This window comes from Ambystoma mexicanum, chromosome 11 (genome assembly GCF_040938575.1).
Source record: "Ambystoma mexicanum isolate Mex_15411 chromosome 11, UKY_AmexF1_1, whole genome shotgun sequence".
Classification (NCBI taxonomy): Eukaryota; Metazoa; Chordata; class Amphibia; order Caudata; family Ambystomatidae; genus Ambystoma; species Ambystoma mexicanum.
Genome location: NC_090934.1, coordinates 1,395,797,151 through 1,395,823,976, shown reverse-complemented (window position 1 = coordinate 1,395,823,976; position 26,826 = coordinate 1,395,797,151). Strand labels below are relative to the sequence as shown.

Sequence of the window (26,826 nt, the reverse complement as noted above, 5' to 3'; positions counted from 1 at the left end):
TTTTCCTGCTGGCTGCACCATTATATCCTACATAAAACATACTTGTGCTTCTTTGCCCATAATGCCTGTAATGATACTATAAGAAACCATTTTCATGTTGGCATTGCAAATATATGCCAGTATTCCCACAAGAGAATATACTCCTGTCGGCTTTTTCATTATGTCAGTTAAACATTTCACAGTAAGACCTCGTGTCCATAATGGCTGCATCAATGTAGGCCAGTACAGCCACATAAACACACTAATCATGTTGGCTTTTGTCAGTAAAGAAATGCAATGCACTGTACAAAAACATATTTACTGGCTGCCCCGTTCTAACCCCCACCCCAGCTCAAGAAAATTCATCAAGTTTGCTTTGCCCATATTGTTAGTAAAACCGGTCATTCTACTGTAAGAAAACGTTCATACTGGCTGTACTAATGTAGACGAGCATGGCAACAAAAACACTCAATTTGGCTTTGCCCATAATGTCAGTAAAACCTACCATGCCACTGTTAAGAAGGTACATATCTGCTGCAGTAATTTAGGCCAGTATTCCATATAACACCATTAATGCCATTAAAACATGCCATGTTACTGTTAGAAAACATCCCTGCTTGATACCTCTTGTCCCCGTTCCTGACGTAAAATGACTAAAGTTGGCCATGCCCATAACGCCAATAAAACATACCATGCCACTATAAGAAAATCTCTATACTGGTTGCTCCAGTGTAGTACCCCACCTCCACATAAAAACACTAATCACGTTGGCTTTGCCCATTATGCTAGTAAAACATTTAATGCCCCTGTAAGAAAATGACTATACTTGCTGTTGGTCAGTCTCCCGGGCACACTCGTTCCCAACAGAACATTTACACACACACATGCACTCACTCACAAACGCACCCTGCACTCTGCACTCTCATTCACACACGCATTTTTGCAGACGCAACCACTTTCATGCATGCTTGCACAGATGCCAATGAGTATGTTTGGAATGGACTTAGGGTGTGCTTAGCATGGGCATTCGTTGTTTTAAGGACTTGTTGATGGTTATTTTTGGCAGTGGTATGTTTAGGATCGGCTAAGAGGTATGGGGTTCAGAATTAGTTGAGGACTTTTTTAGGGCTGGCCTGAGGGATGGTTTGATGGTGTGCTTAGTATGGACTGATGGTATGTTATGCAGGGGTGTGCCGAATAGCATTTTTAGTGTTGAGTTAAAACAATGGTCTTGTTTGGTAGAAGTAGAAAAAGAAATCTGAAAAATATGTTCTTTTAAAAACGAAAGTGCCAAATCTGATAAAGGCACCACTTAAAAGTAATAAATCACTATCTTCTAATTTGATGTTTCCATGTTTCGTGTATTACTCTTCTTTTCAATAGCCTGAATAATTGAAATATGTTGATTTCAATGTGTAAATTATAGATTTCTGAGCAAAGGTGTTTTTAATCATGAATCGCCATTAGCTTTTCTTCGTCTCATACGTATGTTTAAAAAAGTATTCTGATCTGTGTGCTGTCAATTGCATACAAGAAGCCACATTTCGGTACACGCATAATGCTTAGTATGGCTTTAAAGTATGGTCGGCAGTGGCTGATGGGTATGGTTTGGCTGAATTTAGGGGTGCAATGAGAGAGGGCTGAACGATTAGTTGAGAATGGGTTGTGGTGTAAATTTAGAAGGGCATGCTTTGGATACGTTGAATAGGTTCCATGTGTTAATATCCCTGCAAAAATATTGCGATACAAAAATATCGCCATATTTTTGTGGCGATATTGAGGTATGGACCCTGTGGGGGGCAACCCCCACTCCCACAAATTATCCCCCCAAAAAAATATCGCCTCTGGCGTTCCCGACTACCATATATACAGCAATATTTTTGGTGGGGATAATATTACCTGATACCATTGACTATTGTGCTTCATTTGTGTAAATAAATAAATAAATAAAAACATTTATAAAGTGCCAGGGCCCAAATAGTTTCTTGCACTCCTGTGATACTGTGGATGGGCAGTTCCCCACCATGCTGCCACCAACCATGGCTGCTCCCCACAGTGTCGATATATTTGGGGGGGTTACACTGCAGATCGCACCTGCTCATTGTGGTTGATGGATGCACTGACTATCACCGCTTCATAATTAAATTGAGTCTGAGACAATAAATGCCGGGGCTCAATAAAAAAGTGCCAGGGCTGAGCCCTTGCAAACACCCCAACAAATTAAGATCTGGTTGAATTAGAGGGACTGGTTGAATGTTTAGTATGACGTTTTAGGGTATTTTGGATATTTTCAGGGTGAGTGAGGAGATTGGTTGATGGGTACGTATTGAATACCTTCTGGAATCAATTGAGGGATATAAGAGCTATATTTAGGATTGAAGATCCACGCAGAAGAGTAATGTGTCCTGTGCCTCGCTGCTTGACCAGTATCTGTGTACATTTAACAGTTGTTGCTCTTGCAATTAAATCATTTATGTATAATGGGTTAGAGATGTTTTCTACTGCTCCTTCTTATGTTCAAGAATGTATACATGCAAGATGTACCTGACTTGTTGTGCCCAACTGTGCCCCAGGCAGACAGGTAATTTTTCCATAGGTGGCATGTGACTTGCTGCCGTACCGAGTTACCAAAGTTGATAGTGGGTCGTGATTGGCTCTTTGCCAGACAAAGCGGCCATTCAAATAGGAGCCTGATATATAACATTCTCGCACGGACCGAAGGTAGGAATTGGACAAAAACGAGTTCAACCTTAAAAAAAAATGTAAGCCTCGTTCACTATTTGAAAATTGGGCTTTTCTTGGCAGCGTTTTTGAGTAGTGTTATTGCGGCTTGTGGTGCACATTTATCCTAGCTAAATTGGTCAAAAGTCTGAGCTGTACATTCATTAAAGTGTCCCGCAGGGGCCCGGGAAGTTGTCCCACACTGATCAGACAGGCCAGCAACCCTTTGAGCATTGCCCCACCACGGGCCAGTCCGGCCTTGGCTCAGCTCTTCTGCTGCGACACCAGCCTCGCAGCATGCCTTCTGATTTCCTTTTTAATATTTGAAGGTTACAGAAATGTGTTGGGTCTTTAAACGCTCTCTTTTATTCCTCGCCCAATTCTTGCCACTTCCCATAAACGTTATTCAGTTCTGGAGCTGGGCTCTTGTCTCCGGTATAGTCTGCTTGGTGGAGAACCGCCTATTTTTTTTTCCTGACTGAAATATGACAGAAATGTATTGGCCCGATTTCAAACATGGTTTTGTACGAGCATGTTCTCATGCGCCTGGACTCAACTGCCTTCCTCAGATGAAAAATGCAGTGCCTGAGGGGATACACGGGGATGGGTATGGGGCAGCCCGCCACTCTTTCCCTTGGGCCACTCATTCCTACCTGAAAGCCCATCCCAAGGCGAGGTAGGCCCGACACGCCATGGGACGGTGTCAGCCTTACCTGTCCCTGCTTATTGGGATCCTGCTGAGCTAAGGCAGCTGATGATAGGCCAGAGAAGGTCCTTGTGCGAAGGTGGGCGGCAAAGGAGGCACTGGGATAACGGGCCCCCCGCACACCACGCATTGCTGGGGGTTCAAGCCACCACATGTCCTGGAAAGGGAGCCACATTGGACTAAAAACGTTTTTTTTGTTTTTTTTTGTCACGCTACGTTAACCTTAATAAAGTAATTATTTCTGTTACATAGTAACAGAAATAATGTCCTTATGAAGGCAGAGGGACTACAAAAATAAACTCTTTTTGAAGTCTGAGGGCTCCCCCACCCCTTGACGTGGAAGCCTGTAAATAGTTTCTTTTTGAAGTCACTCTGCCTTCATAAAGGAATTATTTCCATTATGGTTCGGTCCTTAACGGAAATAATATCTTAATTAAGTCAGAGAGACTTAAAAAAGAAACCATTTATTTTTTCAGTAATGGGGCACCCCTCAACGCCATAACATGTATGAGTGTATTGTGAAAGGGGGCACACTTAAATGTATAGATGGCTCTCTAGGTGTGCCTGAATAATGAAATGATGAAAGGGTGCACAATTAAATGTATAGGTAGCTGCCTGGGTGTGCCTGTATGGTGAAAGGGTGCACACTTGAATGTATGGGTGGCTGCCTGGGTGTGCATGCATGGTGAAAGGGTACACACTTAAATGTAAGGGTGGCTGGGTGTGTGTGTATGTTGAATGGTGTGTGTGCTGGTGTTCAGGGGCACAATGAAAACTAAATTCTGTGGCGGGGGTGCTAACTATTCAAATGTTGGGAGAGATGCTAACTTCACGGGCGGTCTGGGGGCATATCTTTTGTGGGTTACCTAACTTCTTTATGCATTCTAATGAGACTATTCTAGTGCAGATTCAATGTTACAAGCAGTTAACTCTCTCCTTTAAGTCTGAAAGCACCCACGTATGAACTGCTGTGAGACTAAGCAGTCTCCTGTCCCCTCTCTGCCCTTCCAGGCACTTCCCTGGCATGCAAGTAATAAACCCACATCAAGATTTCACTTGCTTAAATGTGTGATAAATCGCAATGGTCATCTATGTCCAGGCTAAGCAGGCTTGCTATGTGGTATTAGTGGCTAGAGAGGCATTTTGGTGCAGCCAGTCTCGGTATCTCTAAATGTGGCCTGGCATGCGTTACTGTAATATGTTATTATGTGTCTAGAATGGTCCACATTATGCAGCCGGTTGGACATGTTTTCATTGTTGCATGGCATTTTTAATAGCAAAGCATTATATTAAAGTGTTAATGTTCCTCTACACTGTAATTAACTTGAATGTTTTGGATTTTTCGATTGGTGTTACCCTACAAAACAACTGCAAAAACCATTTAGGCAATTTTTCTCAGAATGTGTGTTTTACAATGCATTAAAACACATATTTATATGTTACGTTACTTGGCATTTATATAGCGCTCTATGTATCATTAGTATGACCTAAAGCGCTGGTAGGTTGAACGCCCTGTGGAACTGCAGTTCTGGTCCGTAGAGAGAGATGGTGTCATAGGGTGCGTTGGTGCACCAGTTATGTGTGCAGCTGATGTAGTTTTCGGATGGTAGCTGCATCCCAGCGTTAGGTGTGGTGTTGAAGATATTAGTTGGATGTGTTTGCATTCTGGTGGGGGACATCCAGACTGGGTCTGGCTGCGTTAGGCCTGAAGGACGCTTATGTGAGCGACTAGGCTGGAATGTCATGGGATAGCTGCGTTTTATTAGGGTGATGAGGTGTTCGTGGGGTAGTGTTCGTATGTGAGCAGCTAGGCCGAATGTATCTTTCTACTAGTGCAGTGTGCGGCGTACCCCTGCAGCACATTTCTGCATATTGCACAATCGTGGTAATCTAGGCTGGCCCAGAGTATGGCACGACCCGTGATTTGTTTCTGAATTTGGGACCGGGCCCTCAGCATGGCTCACAGGGGGCCCCCACATTTTGTGTTGCCACTGAAGAGAGGGCAGGGCAGTGTACAAAACACAACCGTGGCCTCGCTATCACTTGCGCACATAAAGACCTATCCAGTTCCCACACATGGCAATTGTCCTTTTCACAATGCTCTACCCACTGCAAAATCGGGAGAGTGAAGCGGTGTATGATATGATGTGATCGGAACAGCGCAGAGGCCGGTGTGCGTTCATAACGCTGGTTGGCCCATTATGACGGTTATGGCGGGGTTCGACGTGTCTTGAATTACTAAGTGTGTGGTTTGTGAGTCTCTTCGAAGATGGTGGCAGGTTTAAAGAGGAACGTGTTTCCAGTCGTTGTTGTTCGTGTATTTAGTCCCGTTTCACTCCGAGAAGATAATAGACACCAAAGTGCTTTATGCTCTGTCTTTAAGGCCTTGTACTGAACTTAAGAGTCCATTACTCCTCATGTGCATCCTTCTAAAAACACATTCCCTGATGATTTTATGATGTTCGTGTGATGCAGTGTTTTTTCTCTGATTATGAATAATGATGTTGTGGTCTATCTGAGGACCTTGCTTTCATGCTGATGTCCTTACATACCGACTTTTGATTTTTCGCAACAGGATCGCATTGTTTTTATTGTGCGCTTACAGAATCCTTAACACTAATGATGTAAAACAAGGGTCTACAAATGTTCGCTCTCCAGGTGTTTTGCACAACCACTCCAATGAACCTTCAGCATTGGCTATGTTTGCTATGGCTGACTGGAGCTGTAGTGTGAAACCTCAGGCGAGCTGAGGTGGAGCCATGCTCAAAATTATTTTTTGGGGGCTGGATGGCAGTTTTGAAAGCTGGTAGGGCTTGCAGCGATTACATCCACTGCACTGTCAACGCCACTTTACCTCTTTACTCTGAGCCCAGGGGGCTTAAAAGCTATTTTGCCATTCTTTTGTCAATTAGTTGTGTCTTTCATCCCAATTCATAAGCTATTAGTTTCACAAAGATGCTGGAAGCATGTCGGACAACTGGGCTTGGCATCACAACAGCGAGCTGCATTCTGGCTTAAAAGTGGGAGGACTTCAGCACTCCCTATCTAGAGGCTGGCACCGCCCATGCAGGAGAGCGTACGGTTGTAGAGCTCTGCTGTACAAGTATCACGATTTTCAACAAAAAGTTGTGAACACCTTAAAGTAGTTAGTTAAAGCATGTGATTCGTTTTCAATGTGTCTAAAGGAGCAGACAGGTGTTACTATAACACACATGCAGAGATGGCCCTGCCAGAATTCTAACAAATATATACAGGTTGCACCGGCTCCCAAGAGATGTACATATATGTTGCCAACGCCCCTGGAATTAACGTGCTTGGTTAGGATATGCAAATGTTTTCATTTCAGCCGCATAACATGAATCGATGTGGTGGTTGCTGGTAAATTGTGTAATTGGCGAAATGTAAATGGTTTTCGTGAATAAGCCCAATCCACTTAGTTTGGGAGCCCAAACCAATCAAGGTGGGCTTAAAGGTGGTGGTGGGTATGTTCTCTCCCAGAGAAATATTTTAAAATAGGTGCACTTTCCAGCACCCTTTCTGTGAAAAAAATGGTAATGAGCTACACAGTTTGCAATTGGTTTTGTAGGGTAACACATGGACAAATCCAGTAGATGCCAAGGTCACCAACACTGCACAGGCAGGTTTTCATTTTGGCTTTGCCCACAATACATGCCAGTATAAAAACATGTTGTTGCTGGCTGTGCTCTTGCCTGTCCATGCTGGTTACACCAGTGTATGCCAGTATCTCTTTATTATTGTTGAGCACAGACCTAGCTTTGGGAAGTAACAGAGGCGTGCTTTGCAATCATAGGGGGAAGAATAAGGTTAGGGAGCATAGAAACAAGGGAGTGGGGATCTAACAACAGGGGGCAGAGAGCAATAGTCAGCAATGGATGTACAAGTAACCTGCGGAGGAAACAGTCAGGCTCAGATTACCAAGTCTCGGGTTAGCTGGAGAGTGGATGGTGCATGGTCCTAGGTGTTAGAGAGGAGCCATTCCTTCAAGAGGAGGGTCTTGAGCTCCTTCCTTAACTGTAGAAGGGAAGGGGCAAGTTGGATGTTAAAGGGAAGGAGCATCCAGTCTTGGGGTGTAGACAGTAAGGCCTGTTCTCTCTTTTTTTTTCTTTTCCCCACCATGCCTCTCCATGTAAGAACATAATCCTTTTGGCCGTGCCAGTAAAAAATGCCATGTCAGTACAAGAAAACATGTCCAGATGTGTTGCAGAAAAGTAGGCCCGTATTGCCACGTAAGCACGCTCATCATGTTGGCTTTATCCTAGATGCCAATAAAAAATTACCTATCAATTTCAGCACACAACTTCATAGTTGTAATTTAGACGTAAATGAGTACATTTTTTTTTATCATGGGTAAAAACTCCTCATGTTCACAACAGGCCGAAATTGTGATATACGCATACATAAATCTCACTACAATATACACGCACAAAGCTTTTTCAAACCATTAAAAATGATTACCCATAGCCACGCATAGTGCTCGACTGGGGTGGGAGTGTAATCACAGTAGATGGCACCTTGTGACCACACAGCCGTAACAAATGGCCAAAATGACCTGCCACTAAAAGTAAACATGTCCAGAATGGCTGCACCAGTGCAGGCCAGTATGGCCACCTTGGAACATTCGTCATGTTGGCTTTGTCTTTGATGTCAGTAGAAAATTCCCCGCTCCAACACACATACAAGCGCATGAATTCATACAGCACATATACTTTCTCATTTACACTCCACCCAAAGAACATAAAGTCTAATTCTCATGTGCACCCAAATAACACACAATCTATCTCATTTACACGCGCACTTGCAGATGCAAACCCTTGCATGCATGCACCAACACATTCAGACATACCTATGTACAGACTTTTGGCTTACTTGCAGCCCAGCTACAAACTCCAGACACCTCAGCACACACCACCCCACAAGATGGCCCTCCAACTCCCATGCAGCACGTAAACAAAAAGTAGAAATTAAACATCTACAGATGAGAAGGTATTTTCTGTAAATCCTGGCATTTTTAGCGCATGTCATTAAGCATTTATGTACATATTGTAAATGTCTGGCTACAAGTCCGGGAAAGCAGCATACAAGCCTAAACGCAAGGGAGTTTTATTATTGTACACCTAACAGTGCACAACTTGAAATCTCAATAAACTGTCCATTTGGTGTTACCAAGTTCAAGAGTTGGTGACGCACCCAGAAGAAGCTGGCCGATAAAGGGTCTGCTTCTAATCACTGTTTTGACAAAGATAAGTGCCCTGTTATGTAGAATGTGCAGAACATTCGCACATCAAACATCCACATTAACATTTAAGCAGAATTTAGATTTATAGAGGAACTAATCAATGAGGGTAATTCATAGAATTCAGCGCACAAGTGGCGCACAAGTGGCGCACGCGGCTGGCGCACAGTGTGTGCGTGCCACAGTCTGCACCAGCCACGTGCGCCAAAATCCATTTCCGCGCACAGCGTATTCATGGATTACCAGCCGTGGCGCAGCGACCCTGCAGCAGCGCCAGTTACGCCCCCAACCCCTCCCCGTGCACAATGTACAGCGCACAAATCCTGTACAGGCCAGTGGACCAGCATACAGGCCCCCAACCACGAAAACACCTGTAAAACTCCCGTGCACCCCTCCGAACACACGTACCCCGCTGCATGGGGAGAATCACACGCGATTGGCCCTGTGCGAGCAGGGTACGTGTATTTCAGGGGTACGCAGGGAGTTTCACACGCGATTTCGCTGTCAGAGCGGGGTACGTGTATCCAGTGGGGTCGCGGGGAGTCCCACACGTGAATTGGCAGTGTGGGTCCTCCCAGGTGTGCCCTCTACCCCCTCCATGGCCCCTGCAGGCAGCCCACAACACAGGGGACTACCCAGCACCCCTGGTCATGTCCTGCAGGCAGCCCATCCACCATGGGCATGCCTCCCAGCCAGCCCACATGTCACCTTGTACTAGTGATCACCAACTCATGTCCCCCTGAACCCCCACCCCCCAGCAGTGAGGGGCACCTGCCAGCAGGCCTCGACTCGGGTCCCCCAGCACCCCCACCCACCCAGCATTGATGGGCACCTGCCAGCAGGCTCCGACTCATGTCCCCCAGCACCCCCACCCACCTAGCATTGACGGGCACCTGCCAGCAGGCCCCGACTCATGTCCCCCCCCCCCCTACATGACATAAAGATGCACAATCATGGCCCACATCTCCACCAAAATACCCAAAATACCACAGCACGCCACCCCAGTCTTGAGACGCAATGATTTCCCAATCCACCCCACACTGACATGCCTATCTCAAGACATAAACCAAAAGTCAACTATGTACATCAACACATGTCCGTCACACACACACACACACACTGGTTGGCATTGATTGTGTAAACCCACATTTTCACATGCATGAACTCAATGAGCAAATTACACACATGGAAGTAAAATATGAAAATGTATTATGGACACAAATAAAGCAATGAAATGAAAGCATAAAAAAATTGCAAACATGAAATGAAAAGCATGTCCAAAAGATGAGTACATCAAAAGTATAACCAATCCAAAGAAATCCAAAAGAAAAATAGTCCAAACTCTCCCTCCACCAAAGCAAATCCAAAGTAAAATCCATTAATCCATGGTGAAATCCAAAGAAAGTTCCAATAAATCCATTGTCCAACTATGGACAATCAATTGTCAAGGGTCCATGAGCTCAACGAAAGAACAGAAACCTATGAAAAAAACGACCTAATAAAAAAAACTATATACAAATGTGTGGGGCAAAGTCCAAACACCCCAAAATAAAGGAAAACGAAAATGAAACCTAACACTAAAAACTATATACAATGGCGGCGGGCTAGTCCGACGGCTCACTTTCCAATTTCCCGGGCCAGGGCATCATCGAACTCCTGCTCAATGTCCTGGAGGCGGTCCTCTTCCATGGCCCTGAGGGTTTGCAGGGACCTTGCCATGTTGACCTCCAACTCCCTGCGAATTACCTTCGAGGCACTCGGCCCGCCTCAGTGCCCTCCGCATGGAGTTCTCCGCCCTGACCATTGTGAGCCATGCCTCTTCCGCCCGCCGCTGCTCCGCATCTATGGCCTGGCCCAACTGCTGCCACACGGAAGACACTTCCAATCCTGGGTCCTCCTGCCCTCTGGCCGATGCCTGCCCCTCGGATGTTGAAGGCCCCGAGCCATCATGGCTCCCACCTTGTTGCTGCTGCTGCTGCTGTGCCTGTGCCCTGGCTCTTGCTGCCTGCACGTCCTCCTCCGGCTGGGGTGCAGTTGTTGAGGTGGCCACCCCTACTGGACGTCCGACCCCCGACTGTGGCAGGGATGTGTCCTCCACCAGCCTGGCCACAGGGTCAGAGGCAGCGCCACAGGTTACAGGGTTCCCAGGTGGTACATGGGTTGGAAGATGGCATGGAGGACGACTGGCGCATAGGGGGTTCAGGTGAGGAGGGGGTCGGAATAAGGTCCAGCATACGGAAGAATCCAGCCCTGGTGACCCGTCCCAGTAGGTCAACGAGGATCCGAGACGACGTGCAGTGTCTTCACGAAAAGACTGCAGGTCACCCGCATACCCCGTTGACGCAACGCCATCCCAGACAGGACAGGCTCAACCTGGTCTCAGATTGCCACGTCCGCACTGAGAGGAAGGCCAGTTGTTGTGCGCTCACCCCCTCCCTGAAAATGGGTCTGGACGTAGGCATCCCTGCTGGTGCAGGATGATGCAGTCACAGGATCGGGGACAGGATTACACACAGGCACCTCTGCGGCGGCCTGTGCTGCCTCCTGTCCCTGCCCTTGCACTGCACCACTAGCACCAGTGGAATCCCCACCTCCAGACCCCGTGTGTGTCATTTCCACGGCCTCCTCCTCCACCAAACCCCCCACCAACCTGGATGACTCCATGCCATCTTCCTCCGTCGGACCCTGTGGGGTCTCAGCTGCCCCTTCTGCTGACGAGGAGTCCACCTCCGACCTCCGCCTCTTGGACATACCCTCGGCAGCTGCAGCCTGGGACACGGCACCAGACTCCTCACTCCCCAATGAGATGACAACCTGGGAGGGGAGCCGGGCCTTGCGTCTCCGGCTGGTGGTGCGATCCCTGCCGCTTTGCTCCACAGCACCCTCTCTGCCCTCTTCATCAGTTGACGCTGCAGACAGGGAGAGATAGAACACAGGCTTCAGGGCACTGTACAATGGACTGATAGACACATGACAGTTGCACATGAGCGTCAGTGTAAAACTACAGACATGGCATCACACTCCCCAACACACATGTCATTTCAACTCAAACACATGAGCAAATCAACAGGAATCTTGCTCCAGGCAGCACCGTCCATACACAAACAACAGCACGAGCAGCCGAAGGTGAGCCTGACATCACATGAAACACAGGGAGTGCACAACACATGCACACACGCCACCAGACTGACATGCATCTGTACATCTCCACCACTGCAGTGATAATGTCACCATCCATGTCACATCTGGCAATCGGCCTCCTACATGTCAGTGTCACATGCATTCATGTTGAATCACAGTTGCACACTTGTCACATACACACACATGCACATGTACACAGTGCAGATACATGCAGCAGGAACCCCCATCCATGTGTGACACCACAACCATGCCACAGAACATACACATAATTTTCACATGTGCGCACCCACACATGTATTTGGCCAGCATGCTTGCCAACACATACACCATCGATGTGTCACACATGAGAGGAATCACATGTGGCTGGTTCACGTTCCTGTACATACGCATCCATACATGGCCCTACAAAGACATGTTGAACCTGCACACTCCTGGCACACCACAACACGCACAGCGTCCAATCAGTAGGCATGTACACTTACCGCTCGACTCCAGGCGGGTCTGCCTCTCAAGGACCTGGATGTGGGGCGCTGGGCGTATGCGTTCCAGGACCCTCATTTGGTGGTCGGACAGGTGGCCCCGGCACCCCTTGGCATCTGCTGCCTTCAAGAGGTGCCAGGCCTTGTCGAGGGTCCTGGACCTGAAGTCCTCCCAGCACTTCCGGACATGTTTGATGTCGCGGACTGCCACCCCGTCCTCGTTGATGGCAGTCACAATGTCCATCCAGATCTTCGCCCGTCCTTCATTGGCGGCGCGCAAACTTCCAAAGAGGGCATTATACTGCCCCAGGACTTGCTCCACCAGGACACCAACTTCCCTGGCACTGAAGCTGATGGCCCTCTGCCTCTCTGGCTGGGGGTTGCCAGTGTTGCCAGATGGTGTTGTGCCCGACATGGCAACCCCAGAGGCAGGTGTGGGTGGGCAACTGGGTCCTGGGGCTGGGCTGTGGAGCGATGGTATCCCAGTCGGGAGTCTTCTGTTCCAGCAGGGGTGGTCACAGCAAGTGCACCCATGGCTGACGTGCAGCCAGCAAATAGCAGGGCACGTGGGCAGCAGGCAGGCAGCAGCAGATGGCAGGTGGGAGCGTGCTCAGGGCTCTGGGGGCAGTAATTCCTGCCTTCTGGGCAGGAGCGTGGTCTTCCGTGTGTTGTTGCGTGGCCAGCTTGATACGGAGTGATTTGGCATGTGAAAAAATTGCACGTCAGTGTGAAATCCGAGGAAAGGCCCTTGGCGCGTAAGTGACGTTACGCGCGCGGGCGTTCCCCACTACACGGGTGCATAGTGAATCAGCACTTGAGAAAACTGCACGTCACTGTGCTATTGGAGGAAAGGGCCTTAGCGCATAAGCGCGTAAGTGACGTTGCACGTGTGGGCTGGCTTAAAAGGTACGAGTATCACACTATTTTGTTGTATGTGCTTTTTGTGGAGAGCGAGCGGGTGATTCTTGTACTTCTTTTGGGTTCACACGCGATTACTTCACAACGTTTCCAGTTCGTACTCCCTGTTTCCTCAGACTGAGTTCTTTTCTTCTTTTGGCGGGAGTGTTGCCAGCGCATGTGCTTTGGCGGGGGTGTTGCCAACGCGCATCTTTTTCACGTTCTTTTTCAAGGCAGACGGTGAGTCGCTCACGTATTTTCCAACTGTGGTTGCCCCCGTGTGTCGCGTACCCCTTCAGAGGTCATTGTAGGCTGCGTGTAACACGCGTACGCTTATTTTTGTTTCTGGGTGCCACAGCGTAGTGCGGGTTCGTTTTTCCGCGCATGTGGTCTACCAGGGGTTGCGTGCACGTGCACGTGTACTTTTGTTTTTGGGGTGCCTGTGCGTTGCGTGACCCGTCATCTCCCCCCAGGGGTCACAGACAGCCTTGCTAGAGCACTAGGGTACGAATTCCATCTAGTACCCTACCCCTTTCACCCCAATTGCCCAGGACAATTGTTTACTGCAACTCCCATACGCACAACAACATCAATGCCATGGTTGGGAGGCGACCAAGCAGTAAGGGAGGCAAAGGTGGCCGATCTCAAAGAGGTGGGCGTGGTGGGCGCGGTAGGGGACGTGGCCAGGATTTGCAGGGTGCCCCTAGAGCCCCATGTGTAGAGGACCAATCGGGGCTACCTATGCCCCCCCCAGTGGTTGTGGGAAACGTAGCTGACACCATCCCAGCTCAGCCCTTGTTGGACGGGCCCATTTTGTCAACTGAACTGGCACAGGATGACTCTCGGGCTGACTTCCAGGTCACCAAGTCTAAGCCACGTGTGGCGGTGAAAGTTGCTGTCACCAGGCCACGTGGATCTGGGGCAGCAATGTCATCTGCTGCCCAAGTAGCCAGAGTGGGGAGGCTGCAGGGGCAGCTGCAGCTCAATCCATCCCAGCTTAGAGTCTCCCAGCCGGGACAGTGTCAGTCCAGGTCCATCACACCGACGTTGGCCCTGCCAAAATCACCCTGCAGCCAATGCCTGCACCAAGACCTTTGGTCATTTTGCCTTTACAGGCTTCAAGTACCCAGTCCACCTCCGCTTCTGCCCCTACTGTCCAGAGCGGCGTAAGGCACTCAGGATCCGCACCACCTTCTAACAAGAAGGGTGCTCTAGCACTACAGGCTGAGACCCCAGACACTGCTACACACTCCAGCACGTCAAGGAAGCTTAGCTTTAATGACGCCGAACTTGATGCACTTGTGGCCTATGTGTCGGCACATAGCCGCGAAATGGTGGTGACTGCAGGGTGCAAGACTACGCCTGGTCAACGTAGGGCCCACTGGCAGACCATCGCAGACCACATTAGTGCCCTTGAATTTGTGAGGCACATAGCTGATGATTGCTACAAGTGGTAGAATGAACTGAAATGCAGAGCAAAGAACAAGCTGGCTTCAAATCATGCCTCTACTCTGGTGACTGGTGGTGGGTCTCCACCAGAGGACGACCAACTCACTGAACATGAGTCTGTTGCTGGAACCTTCGTCACAGAGGAACAGGTCCAAGGCGTGGGAGACCTACCAGATTACAAAGCATTATCTGGTGAGTGCCCTTGCATGTGTGTGTAATCCATGTGTATGTTGCTTGGGTGACGTGTTCTAATTGAGTGCCAGGTGAGGGTGTGTAGTCCTGAGTGGTATGGGTCACCCATGTGCTTCCTCCAAACTATTCACCGCCCTTGGATTTGGGTATGTCCGTATCCCTTCTGACCACAGTAGCCAATTAGCACCACATTACTGCAGTTGCCCTTAAACTGTCATCTTGCAACAACATTGTTCAGAATTGTCAGTGTTCATTCAGCCTGATTGTTTCAATCCTCCCATTTTTGCAATGCATTTTTATTGCCCTAATGCCACATATGTGACATGCTTCTGTCATATATTACACCCCACAATGGGCAACATTTATTAACTTGTTATGGGAATGATTTGACCATTCAGGCTGATTGAATAAGGGCCTGCTCACATTGATTTTTGGGGCCTGTTTGAATGTGGAACATGACTGTCGTTTCCTGTCATGTTGAAGTGACCAGCCATTGATGTATCCATCTGCCTGCCATCACTGTATAATTGTACACTGGATGTGTTGCAGTGTGTGGCACATGCGTATTTTGTCACACATGTTTGCTTTTTCATCTCATCATGTCCATCTCACATGGCTGGGTGACAGTACTCATTCAGTAACATATGGCTGTACTTGTCAAATGTACCATGGCTATGCTACGTGCCATCTGTGTGCTGACATGTGTCATGTATGTGGATTGCCCATGCCACTCGCAGGCTAATGTGTGCTGCCAGTGCTATCCAGCATGCAGCACATGTGTTGCTTTTCCATCTTGGAGTCCTCAGTGTCTGCTTTTTGCCTCCCCTTCCAACTCATTGACAGTGCATGCATGCCAGGGTTATAGTCATGTGGGACATGTGTAATTCATGTACTGGATCTCTGGCTTGTCAGGCCTATGTGTGTGCTATGGTGCTCATGCCTGTTTCCATTTGTTGTCTTTCATGTTTTTGCAGGTGATGACGCACTTGATGCTGTTGAGGTGGAGGAGAAGGTGCAGACCCAGGAGGAATCTCGGCCACGACCGGGCACCAGTGGAGGACGTGGGGTGGTGGTGGGTGAAAACCCAATCCTCCTGCAGACCAGGGGTGTCTCTGGATGCACCTCCCCAGACCTCTATGATCAGGTGCTGAATCGGACACTGAGACTTATGTGCTGTCGCAGGTGAGTGCTTCTGGCTGGGATGCTGTTCTGTCTAACCCACCTGCACCGGGGGTAGACCCCTCTATGGGGATGTCAGTGTTGGTAACTCCGCCTTTGGTGGTTACGGATGCAGGGTCACACTCCACAACATCTGATCCTGTTCCTGGGCCAGCAGATCAGAGGGGGAATGCAGTCCTGCAGCCTCAGGCAGTGCCAGCACAGCAATGTGCAGATCGCCTTGCCCCAAACAGGTGTGGTGCCCACCGACACGGTGCCCGTGTGCCACCAGGGAATACTGTATGGGAAAACTCCATGTACAGTATAGTAGCACAACAGGGAGCATCGGTTGAAATGATGGCTCAGGCAATGGATAGGGTGGCCACTTCCATTCGCCCCCCTGAAAGGCAGATGGAGCTCCAACAGCAGGCAACAGACTCCATTTGCCTATCACACAGGGAGGACATGTTGGCATCCAGCAGGGACCGATGGGCGGCACTGGAGACTCTGAGCGAAGCCATATCTGTAGAGTCCCAGGGCCACAGGGAAGCCCTGAGGTTAGAACTCCATTTCCTCAGGGAGAATCTGGTTGAACTTGAGGCTTCCCGAAATTTTAGGGCAGAACAGCAGCTGGAGCAGCTCACACATTCGCTCTCAGCAGAGCTCCAGGCAACACGTGAGGAGATCCGGGCATCACACGAGGCCATGCATGCATGCATGCATAAAGGCAGGCAACCCGTGAGGTGCTGCATGGGGATCTCCGTACTATCATCCTCCAGAACCAGACCTTCCACACCTGCATGCTTGCTGCCATGGAGGACCATACCAGAGCTTTGCGTGGGCTGCCTCCCATAGCCCCGGCACCTCCTGATGTAGCAGCAGAGGGTGAAGAGAGTGACAGCAGTTCTCCCACATTACCGTAGCCATGCAGGCCATGAGCCCATGGAGGTATTTTATTTTCGCAACATCCACGCAGGTGGGTGTTGGGGTGCACCCTGTCCTCGAACCTCCTGGGTGGCCTCCCTCCTCCCCCCCACCCCCCACCCACCTGGTCCACACATGGCCATTTTTGATTTTTGTATTTTAATTTTTATTTTTACAATATGTTGCCTTGTGTGGCTTCCGTGGGCATCCACTGTGTATTCCAGCTGGGCACATGCAAGCTTGTCCTGTCTTTGGGTTAGATGCTTGGGTTCCTGATGCACACACCCCTCTTGCTTCCCCTTTCCATGGGCTTGCACAGGGTGTGACCAAGTGACAGTAACTTACACAGTGACATTGGGCTCCCATGAACTGTGTGGGCAGTCTGTAGTCAAAACTGTTTGTACATCCCTAGTAGGGATTGTTGTTGGATTGAGCACTGCATGGTGTATTGATATGTGCTTGTTCATCCATGTCTTGCTCCTTATTCACATGTACCGTCTTCATGTCTTTACAAGGCCGTCTCCTTTGCAGATGCAGTTCATGTTGTATGCAGTACACTGACACATTTTCCGGACAGCAACACTCTGCAGTTGGAAGGGGTCGATGTGCTGGTTTAGTCAGGTTGTGAGACCTGCACTACTTTGATTTTTTAGTGTCGTATTTTGACACTGTTTCATCCTGTGTTGCTGTTCTGTGTTGTTGGTAAGTATTTGTTCATGTGTGCTGTTTCTTATTGACTACTGGGAGCATATTGTCTGTGGCCTGTTTACATTTGGAACAGTGAACTTTGTGACACTTGTGTTGTGCATTCATTTTGTAGCTTTCACATTGTCTGACATGCCATGGTGTGTTGGGTAGCTGAGTTGGGGAGGGGTTTGGTGACATGGCATTATTTTCATGGTGTATTTTTCAAGGGAGTAGTAATTCATGCAGCATGAATGTGTGTCTTTTTTTCTCACAGCATTGGTTGTATTTCAGTAGGTAGAGCTGCACACAATGTAACACTGCCAGGTGACCAATCTCAGGCTGGTATGGTTGTTGACTGTCCCTTATGTCATCATCATGATTGTCAGCTGGTATGTGCCAGGGCTGCGTGCACTCCACAGGGGTTGTATTTTAGGTGAAGTAATTAGCCACCAGCTGTGTACGGGCTGCCTCACCACGTGCCCTTTCACCTCCCATGCGCAGCGGCCGTGCATGTGGTTGGGGATGTGGGGGCACCACCATGTCCACCCGCAGGCCCCGGCGTGTTGCAACGTTGTGCAGGACACATGCTGCCACTATGATCCTGCACACTACTGGGGGCGCGTATAGCAGCTGCCCACCAAAGCGGTCAAGGGAGCGAAAGCGTGACTTGAGCACTCCGAATGTGCGCTCCACTATGCCCCGGGTTGATATATGGGCTGTGTTGTATCTTACCTCAGGTGCTGTGGTGGGTTTCCGAATTGGCGGCGTCATGTGGGTGCTCAGAGGGTAGGCACTGTCCCCTGGGGAGGTGATGATGGGTATCATTAGTGGGATTGTGACATTACTCAGTATCTGACATGCATGCATGTGCAGAGGCAATTATACTCACCAAGCACCCATGTATCGCCATGCCGCCCAGCTTCTAGGTCCCGGTTTAGGGGTGACATTCTGAAAATGAAACTATTATGGGTGGAGCCTGGATAGTTGGCATATACTGAGGTGATGATTCCCTTGGCATCACATACTACCTGCACATTGATGGAATGCCAGTGCTTGCGGTTTCTATAGATGTGCTCAGATGCCCTGGGGGGGACGTAGAGCCACATGGGTGCAATCAATGGCACCTAGCACTTTGGGGAAGTGTGCCACCCCGTAAAAGTCCTGGACCGCAGCCTGCCTTTCTGCAGGCGTTCTGGGCATGTATATGTGCCTGCAGACTGAGGGGCGTGCAATCATGATGGCCAACACCTGGTGTAGGCAGCATGACTGCGTGGCCTGTGAGACCACCCCCCTCCCCCACTATGGCACTTGTCCGCTGAAATGAACCAGTGGCCAAGAAGTGCAGTACATTGAGCACCTTTTCCAAGGGGCTCAGTGCTTGGGAGCACAGGGTGGGTGATGTGAGTTCTTCCTCCCACTCACCAGGTCGAGTATTATGTGTGGTGGAAACCTGTACCTCCCATACACCTGGTCATCGTGCATCCCAAAAAGGCTGGTCCTGGGTGTAAAAATGCGGGGCCTGGCTATCCTCCTCCTCCTGCGGTGTCCCACGACCACTGCTGCGAGGAACGGTATATTCATCGTAGCGTCTGGGCTTGTTTGTTGTTTGCATGCACTTTTATACTACGCGGGGCCACGTATGCCTGCTTCATGCTGGCGTATGTGTTTCCGGATTAGCGCGTCTTTTTTGGCGCAGGCGTTTCCCCTGTTCGATTCCATGAATACGTGTTGTAGGCGCGCGTATGGTGTTCTGCGCATTTGCCTCCTGTACTTCCCCCATAACGCCCACATTTTCACGCGTTGTTCCCCATTCTGCGTGTTACGCCCCGTTTTACGCCCACTTTTGTTGTGTGTGCCGTGCTGTGTGCTTTCGCTGTGCGCATAGCGCACAGCGTTTGATGACATGTGCGCCCGCGTGTGCCACGCACGATTTTAGCGCACATCCCAGGATTTACATGCGCACAGACTTCCATGAATCGATGTGCGCGGCTTTCGCACGCTTGCGCTGCGATTTTCGGCGCACATTAATTCCATGAATCGGTCTGAATGTGTCTTCTGCTGACATTCATTAAATTGCTACCCATTAGAGATGCATTCCTGAAAGTAAAGAGAGTGTGAATAACAAAAGGTTTGCCGGCAGGAGGGCGTGATGCACGAGGGGCAGGGTCACTTTCTAACACCTGCTGGGCTTTCCTGCTAGGTTCCGCAGAAGCAGCAGCTGGAAAAAAATAGCCCAGGGACGTCTACGAAAGGCCTACTCTTTCTTCAGTGTGGAGCCTGTGTGGGATTCCTCCAAGGAGGCAAAGTGACAATCCTGCCCAAATTGCTCAAGGACATCGGGGAATGTTGCCTCTTTGCCCCCCATGTACACACCCCCATGTACACAGCGCTCAGGCTTACCCCAAATTGAATGCAGATGATGCTGTAGTATTTTTGATTAAGTTCCACCTAAAAATGTTTCTATCTAAAATTAACTAGGCACTTCTGCGTTGATAAGGGATCTGCAACCTTTAGTGGGCCAAATGTTTTGGACCACAGTTACCATCAGCCCTACCGAGCATTGTCAATGGTGGGCATTGTGTGATTTTGTAGGACAAAACATCTAGAGTGTAGCAGATCAGAGCCCATGGCTTTATGCCCCCCTTTTGTTTACACAATCATTCTGCTTGTCTGATGGCATCATCGCTATTGGTTTTCCCTCCATTGTTTTGTGTTTGTGTGGACCTCCCAGTTTTCCCAATGACATCCCTAGTTGTGCCCACAAGTCTCCTTGTCATTGCTACTTTATATTGCGCCCAGCTTGGTATGGCTTAGAGCTGTATGCTTCTCTGAAAGCCCTGTCGCATCACAGCTCAGGTAGCCGACAGACCGGCGTGTCTGCCTTTCTATTGAAGCCATTGTGGTGACTGAGGACGCTGTCCTTGACATCATTTGAATATCATTTGGTTAAGGGCTCAGCTGCAGGACAGAAAAGATTCAGGCATGTGGTTGCTCCAAGGATACTTCCGTAAGAGTTGCGGCTTTGACTTTTCTTCATGAGTGTCGTATATGTGCCTATAGACCTGGGTACACGCCCCCCCCCCCTTAGCCCCGTCACCTGTCCCCCTGAGAAGTACACACGCAAACGTTGTATAGGCCCCCCGATAATCAAAATCCGTTTGTTGCGTTTTTGCATGTTCCGTGTAGTCTCAATGTCTTTTATATTCCAAGAAAAACAGGTTTTGTACTCGGATTCGCCACCTCTTGGAAGCATTAGCATAAACGGCAGATTGTCGAAATTGCTTTGCATTTGGAAAAAAAAACCCTCAACAATTCCAACATTGAAAGGCTCGGGAGGAAATGGGCTTGGCGTGGGCGTCGATGGTTGCACTGCGTTGCTAAGGAACTGAACTGTTGCTAACATGTAAAGCTGCATGAAGCGCACTATGTATTTAACTATTAAAGTGTAATTAAGTGCCTGGCGTCGACACAGTGGTTTTAGAAGTGCGCGTGGTACACGGTGGGGTCAGACCCCGTCAGTGCACCTGTCATGGCTGCTGTTAGGCCTCTTTTCGCCCATTATCTGCCTCCGTCCTGTTCCTCTAGTCTAGGTCATGGTATTGCCCTTGCGTTTTCCACTGTGCGTGGGGGCATTGGCAAAGGATTGGGTAGGAGAAGAGGATGCACAACCTCCCTATTTCCGCTGTGCATAGTACTACCATTAGCAAGGGATAAGGAGGAGAAGCGCACATATTCCTTGCCTTCCTGGTCTTTCCGTCCATAGGACCACCACCACCAGAGGCTGGGGCAACATGTATTCGTCGTTATTCCCCATTTGTTCTGTGCAGAGCCAAACGCATGGCTGTTCTCTGCCTCCCCATTCTGACTGTTCATGGGGCCAACACCAAGGGCTTGGACCACTGTGGAGTGGTGCAGGGCGCATTCATCCACTCTCCCGCCCTGTTTATTCTCTGCATAGTAATAGAGTGGGGGGGGGGGGAGGGTGGGAATTCCTAGCTGGAGCCCATCTAGGGGCTCTGGCCTGGGTCTAAGAGCCAAAAACAAGCGGAGACTGCAAAGATGGTATACCTCTTGAAATTGAATATTTGGTAAACCTCGGAAAACAGACTTTTGCAAGTCAGATTGCTGATACCAATGCCAAACACAGCCTAAAATGCTCCAGTAATTCTGTCAAGTGCTTCGTATGTGGAATGTAGGCAACGCCATGCAAATTGCAGAAGTATGTGGTATAAAACCCAATAACATAAAATGTGTAAGGCACAGTCTCACATGCAGGTGTTGCCACCATATTCCAGTCATTTCCACCTCAAAGGCCCCAGTTAGTGCCATCCATCGCTAGTTAATGCTTCACATGTTGGGTATTATGTATATGTTAGGCACGTCCTCACGTGCAGATGCTCCAACTGTATGCCAGGCGTAGCCTCACATGCTACAATAATGCCACCCAATGCTTCAGATGAAGGTTATGGTCCCCATATGCAAGGCGCCGCCTCAAAGTCACTATAAGCGCACTTCATATTTGGTGCAATGCTGCCACCCGTGCTCAATTAAACTTTTGTTTTATTTGCTATTTACTGCAAACAAACGTCATTTGCAGTAAATGTCAAACAAAAGTTTAAAACATCACCATACTCGCCCTTCCATTTCTTTACGACCTGAATAGAACTGGTTGAAACAAAATAAAATTGGGGAGCATTTTAAAAAGATTGTTTTAGGGCAGGTGGCAATAGCCACCCACTGCCCCCAGGCTTAATATGATCAAGGCAATGTACTTGAGGGTGTGTCGCTGTCCCTACAGCAGATCCTAGTGGGGTAAAGGCGGTGGGAAGATAACTGGCTGTAAACAAGAGCAGCTGTGCAGGGGCAGGTGGTTGGAGAGGCATCTGAGTGCCAACATGCTGGAATTTTGGAAGGAATTCCCCATTTCAACACTGTTTAAGAGTAAGGCTGGTGGTGTCCTGGCTGAACAGTGGGGTGGGACGCAAACTGGGCAGGTCAGATACAACGTCAGCAGTGCAGGTGGCAATAGAGGCATCTACCTTCGCATGTGCCATATGTGAGCATGGGTTTACCATGGCAACATGGAGCATTTGAAGGTTGGAAATGCCTGTTTGGTCACTGCAGCAGCAAGTTGTCGGGGCTGAAGTGGGCTCGGAGGGGTTGACTGTGGACAGACAGTGGGGCCTCTTTTTGTTCGGCATGGATAAAAACATGAGGCATCCCTCACCTGCTCCCAGCCAGCAATGAGCAAGCAAGGTTAGGCCCATGCTTTTGGGGGCAGTGGTCTGACACATACCTCGGCCTGAAGCCATCTGTGCCTCGCCTGGCTCACCCACCTCTACATAGAACCCTTCTCAAGAACAAAGAAAGGGCAAAGAGGTAACCCTTTCACCCTGCCTTCCCATTCCCTCTGTCCATAGGGCCACCATTACAGGCTAGAACCGCAGTGAAGTGGTGCTCGGAACATGTGTTGACCCTCACTCTGTTCCTCCTGTTCATAGGAACCACGAAAGGCCTATGTAAAGGGGCACCTGGCTCACTTATTACTCAGACCTCCCTCTTGCCACAGAATTTTTAGGGTCCTTGCCAGCTTGAAAAATGGGAATGAGAGGGTATATGGTGCATCTGTCGCATGAGGGTCTCGGAGGTTAGACCATTGACGCAGGTCGCAACAAATGATCAGACTAGCATCCATTTAACCTGCCTACATTCTCACTATGCAAACGCGAAAAGACAATGGGTAGCACGGCACAAACACCCATGGTCCGTGCAGGGTGCCATAACAAATCCCACTAAACGGCTGAAGACGTTAAGGCACACCACTGTGCCCTCCCTGCCATCCAATGTCACTGTCAATGACGCTATGGTCTATTTTCCGGTTTGCAGAAAGAGCCTAGTCTAGGCACTGGGTGAATGCATGTCTAATGTTGAACACACTTACTATTGGCCGGTAACCTGGATAGGACAGGTTACTCAGGGAACATGACTTGTCCTCAATGCATTACTATACAGGCCTTCATTTTGACCTTGACAAATGAACTTGAGTCACTCCAAAGTAGGCAAATAAAATAAAACGAGATCGCAAAAGGGTTTAGTGGAAGTAGTAGGGAAAAGTGGCAGGGTATGTGAGACCACTCCTGCTTTATTTAAAAACAATAAACGCACATTAAAACCCGAAATGAAACCAAAGTCAAATCTACATTTGTAAAGAGTAGGGTGAAAAAAAAGTGCAGTGGTGGAAAGATGTATCTTTTAAGGGGAAGTGTAAGTAGAATCTACCCATCAGTTAGGTGGCATCTTGGATCTTGTCTTCTCAACTATTCCAGGTGTAGTGGTTTCAGCTGCTATGCCGCTTATTTGGACAGTTCACTTTTTAGTTGCATTCACGGCCCCTCTTACGATGCGGGTGCCACCTCTCGCTAGGCGCACTATTCTTAGGAGGTACTGGCATAGTGTGAGTATGCCTCTTCTCGCTTCTACTATTTTAGCTAATTGTGCCACTGAGAGTATAGTGGACTTATCCACCCTGTCCCTATCTTTGTTGCGTGCCGCTGATTCAATGGTTCCGTTGGAGCCTGATAAGTTTCGCGGGCGTCCCTCCCAACCCTGGTTTTCTGATGACCTGAGAGCTGCAAAGCTTGGTGTCCGCCAAGTGGAGCTCAAATGGCGCTTATCATATAACCTTATGGACAAAGCAAAATTTTCTTCTCGATCTAGAAAATATAATCTGCTGATTAAGACTACTAAACAGTTCTTTACTAATAGTATAGAAGTTGCTCTTATTGTCTAAGGAGCTCTTTTCTGTTGTGAAATCTTTTTCGTCAACTGCACGCTTTCTTCCAACAGCTTTGCTGTCCCAGTCCCACTGTGATGCACTGGGTGATTCCTTGCAATCTAAATTACTAATATTCGTGACAGTATTAAGTCCTCTCAGTCTACGAGACCACTGACTGACCCTAGCCCTCCAGCTGCTGCTAAGTGGGACTCCTTTCCGGTGTTTACCGATGCAGCTTTTCTGCCTGCCATTTCTCGTATTAAGCCAGCAGCTCCATCGGACCCTGTTCCTCTTTATGTTTTGCAGGATCTTCTGCCTAGGATCATCTCGTTGGTAACTCGGGCAGTGAATCTTTCTTGTAGTCATGGGTTCATTCCAGCAGAATTAAAACAAGACACGTAACCCCTCTACATAAAAAGCCAATTTTGGATGACTCTATCTTGTCTAATTTTCAACCTATTTCTTTACTTCCTTTTTTCATGAAGCTTCTCGAGGCTCTTATCTCCCCTCTTCTTTCCTACTTTTTGGAGTCATCTGCTATTCTTGACCCGTTTCAGTCTGCCTTCCGGCCGGAAAGGGGTACAGAGAGTGTTTTAGTTTCTGTTATGGATGACCTTGTCAGGCCGGCTCACAGCGGTGGAGTGGGAGCCATGATTTTGCTTGACCTGTCAGTGGCTTTCGATACGGTCGACCATCCCCTCCTCCTTTGTAGGCTGGTGTTCTTAGGGATCTCATGTCCTATGCTGGTCTGGTTCACCTCCTTCCTGACTGGTCGAGGTCAGTCTGTTACTCTTCCTCCCTTTTTGTCTTCTGTTCACTCACTGTTTTGTGGGGTCCCCCAGGGCTATGCCTTGTTCCTGATGTCATTTAACATCTATATTTGTTCCCTGATTGCCCTTGTCCGCTCCCATGGCTTTAGGTGCTATTCTTACACAGACACACAAATCCTGGTCCGTTTAGATCTGGCCCGGGACACTGTGTCGTCTTGTTTGTATGATTGCCTTGTGGCCGTGTGGGGCTGGATGGGAGTCAGTTGGCTCAAGTTGAACGGGGACAAGGCAGAGGTCCTGGTGGTGGGATCTCCAGCCACTTCTAATTCGTGGTCTTCTTTCTGGCCTGTCTCCTTCGATGCTTGCACCATCCCGGTTACAGTGGTGAAGAACCTGGGGGTTCACCTGTCCTTGTCCCTCTCTATGGCAGCACAGGTTAGTGCAGTGTGCCAAGTCCTGCCTTTTCTTCCTGCTCGACTGCGACTTCCGGTTGTTGCTGCATTGGTTTCAGGTAGGATAGATTATTGCAATGCACTTTTTCTGGCTCAGCCGGCTGGCGTTATTCGCCGCCAGCAATTACTCCAGAATTGAGCTGCCCCAGTTGCCATTGGCACCCCCTGTGGTGCCCATATCAGCCTGGTATTATGTCACCTGCACTGGCTCCCTGTGCAGCAGCAGATTGCATTTAAATCCTGTGTGTTCTTCATCGGGCGGTCTATCCGGTTGGACCAGAGTTTCTTCAGGATAAGTTCCTGCCCTATACTCTGAGTCGTACTCTTCGTTCTAGTTGCGACAGATTGGTGGTGGTTCCTACTTTTCATCTTCAGAGCGTGGGCGGCATGGCTTTCTCTGTAGTGGCCGCAAGGTTGTGGAATTCTCTTCCCTTTAAGCTTAAGGCCACTGAGAATCACCTAGTCTTTCGCCGCCTAATCAAGGCCATTCTCTTTGGCAAAAATGTCCAATCTCTTTTCTGTAATTCTCTCCTGTATTGCAATGTACTTCTTCGCACAAGATGCCCTCGGGCAGACGTGTGCGTTACAAGTGCCCCTAACATAACATAATGGATTTACGATACTACTCGCTGACATTCTCCCTTAAAATAATCTTCTAAAGGTTCGTCCATCCTCTTGTACCCTTTAAAGACAAATGACAATGCCAGTAGGACTACCCATCTATTTTAAGGAGTATGGGCTCTCCTAATAAAGCATGCTCTCCATTATTTCTTAATTTAAGATGGGTGCCAGTCTATTCACGCTCTTTGTCTAATCCAGCTATCTAGGTAAAGGGGATCCTTTCCGGATACCATGCCATGCATGTTGTATTCGTGAACCCCATCTTTTTTTAAAGCGCCATCTGAAAACGCACTTCATTTCCTCTGCTCCTGCGGCTACAAATTTTCAAAACCCTCTCTCCCACACTGGAGCCATATTTACTCCCCTTCCCAGAGTCAGAACCACAGACAATGGCAACAGGGAGATCAGACGGTTTTTACTTCATCATGTTCTTGGTGATGAAACCATCCAAAGCCTACACAATGATTCTCAACCTAAAGACTCTCAACCACTTGATTTGTACAAAACGCTCCAAGAGGGACACAATGCATATCTTGATAAGGAGGTCAGACCAAGTTCGCAGTGGGGATAGGACACTTTCATTTCAGGGCTCTGCCACTTGTCCGCAAATCTGCTCAGTGG

General features: G+C 48.7%; 1 protein-coding gene across 1 annotated transcript in view; it reads left to right on the top strand.

Annotated features, from left to right (window-relative positions):
• MAP2K1 (mitogen-activated protein kinase kinase 1) overlaps positions 1 to 26,826 on the top strand; it is a 369,367-nt gene that overhangs the window by 1,473 nt on the left and 341,068 nt on the right. The window lies entirely within an intron of this gene.